Raw genomic sequence first — 2,612 nt, 5'->3', positions numbered from 1 at the left:
GCACACACACACACACACACACCCCATCTCTACTCTGAGCGTACAATGTCAAATGTTTCTATGTACTCTAAGAGCCTCCTGTTTCTACTTCTTGGTTAGCAGGTGTCCTAAGAACAGGACTGCCATCCGGGGACTGTGAACCATGCTTCGCATCAATTCTAGAACAGTGGCCGGGTCTGGATGAGCAGAGCCTTCCCCCCCACCACCCAGCCCCCGCCATGACTTCCAGGGCCACCAGCCGAGAGGCCAGAACTGCACATCAGCTCTGTCCAGAGGCTAAAAGCGGCCCAAGAAGTGAGGTGTTGCCTTGTGCAATACCCTCCGGGGATCCTCAGATCTGCCCCCAGCTCTCTGTCAACCAGGAGGAGCTGCATGGAGGCGGTGAGGACGGCCAGGGCTCCCTTCTCTCAGCCTCTCCTGTTTCATCCTCTACAGGACCACCAGATGGCTCTTTGGTTTTTTAAAAAAACAAAGTTCAAATTTTTTTAAATGCAGGAAATTTACTGTTTTAGCATTTCTGTGCCATTATTTCTTCTTTTACATAAAAACAAATAGAACGTTCTAGATAAATGCCTCTTGGTATTTCTCCCCTTCCTCATGCCTTACCCTCACTCTCCAGAGGCAACAATCCATGTATCTATGCTTTTCCACATATATATTATTCATAACGATATACAAACGCGTGGCTTTAAATTTTACACGCATTTTACCATACCACACATATTCTGAAGCTCACTTTATTTTTTACTCAAAATTATGCTTTGAAGATCTAGCCATGCTGGGTCACTTTAGCTCTATGACATTTTCTTTTTTAAAAAATTTTTAATTTTTTTAATGTTTTTTTAAAATTTATTTCTAGGAGAGAGAGAGAGAGAGAGACAGCGTGAGCAGGGGAGGGTCAGAGAGAGAGGGAGTCACAGATTGAAACAGGCTCCAGGCTCTGAGCTAGCTGTCAGCACAGAGCCCGGCCCTATGACATATTCTGATCATACTACTATTTGTTTATCCATTTTTCTACTCCTGGACATCTATTTTGTTTCTGGTGTTTTCACGCTCACAAGCAATGCTGTAAAGAAGTTGCCTGCATTAGTTTCCTAACGTGATGGACGGTAGAATTTCTTCAAGACAGAAAGGAGTGAGAGTTCTAATACAAAAATCTAATCATATCACTTCCCTGCTGAAGATTCCTCCTCGGCTCCCTATTCCCTAAAGGATAAACTCTAAACTCATTAGCTCACAAAGATAGGATCCGGTTCCTGCCTACCTGTCCAGTCACACAGCCAACCACCAGCCTCTTTAGCATTTTATTCCCTGTGATATTGTATTTCTTTTAATTTCCAAAGAGTCCAGGTAGTTTCAAAGCCTCTGTGCTTTCCCACATGCTGTTCATTCCATCTAGGACACTCTCTTTCCACTTCGCTGGTCTGGAAAGACCTCTTCATCTTCCAGTCAACTCAAATGCTGCCTCCTCTGGGGGGTGGGGGGCAGACCACTGTGCCGGGCACATACAGCATCCCAGGGACTGCCACACGGGCTGAATTTGGCTGCCTCCCCTCTGGAGTGGGCCTCTTGAGGGCAGGGCCTCGGCTTTTGCCCATTTGTAGCCCCAGTGCCTTTGCACAGGCTGGACCCGTCAGTGCTCAGTAAATATTTGTTAACTGGATGGCTGTTGGGTCGGCGGAGCATGGTTTGAGGAGCAGGGATGAGAAGTCCAGCTTCCTTCCAGCTCAGCAGCAAGCAAGAGTTCTGGGGCTTTTGCAAAAGCCTTTCCTTCATTCTTGTCCCTCTGAGCTTTGCAGCATTGTTGCGGGGAGCGGGGCCCCTCCCAAAAAACCAAGTCCATGGCCGTTTACCTAGGATGTTACCGAGCTCCCAAATTACAGATACCTCTAGCACTTGGCCAACAATTTGGTGTTGCGGTGTTGAGTTATTTCTATGTCTGAAGAAAACAGCTCAGCTCTGACTAAAAGAAATAAATGATATCATTTTTCATTCAGGCAACCAGATTCCTCGGTACAAAAGGCTCCCTGGGGAGGGACGCCGGGACAGTGTGGCTCCTCTGAGGCTATTTACATCTGTCAGCTTCTCTAATCTCTGGCCTTCCTTCCTCTGCCTGTTTCCTTCCCTTTACACAGAGGCCCGTGTCGAGCCCCGTCCTTGCAAGGACCGTGACAGAGCCACCATCCTCACGTATGTGCTGGGGGCGGGTGGGGGTGAGGTTTTGGCCAGTGGCATTTGGTTTTTTTCTTTTTTTCTTAGAAGCCAGCCTCAATTTAAGATAATGACTCTCCTTATTCACTGGCGATTGCTATTTGTAGGGACTTATCTTTCCCCGGTCAATTTGGCTAAGAGAAGTTGAATTTAAAAGGGAACTTTTCTAAAAATGTGTCCAGGCAGTTTGCAGGGCACCAAGGGGCATCTTCTGGGTCCCCTGTGTCGAGGCCTCAGTGCCCCCTCTTCGCAGAGGAGAGCCGGAGATGGAAGCAGACTCCAGAGCCCGTTACGACAGAGGGAATCAGGATAGCTCTGAAAATGTCCTCGAAGCTTGGGGTCGCGAGGGCGCTGAGGAATCATTTGGCCCAGACTTTGCTAAAATCTTCCAAACAGTGCAC

The sequence above is a fragment of the Crocuta crocuta genome, unplaced genomic scaffold, assembly GCF_008692635.1.
Source record: "Crocuta crocuta isolate KB4526 unplaced genomic scaffold, BGI_CrCroc_1.0 scaffold289, whole genome shotgun sequence".
Classification (NCBI taxonomy): domain Eukaryota; kingdom Metazoa; phylum Chordata; class Mammalia; order Carnivora; family Hyaenidae; genus Crocuta; species Crocuta crocuta.
The sequence above is the reverse complement of the archived record's forward strand: the minus strand, read 5'-3'. Positions refer to the sequence as shown.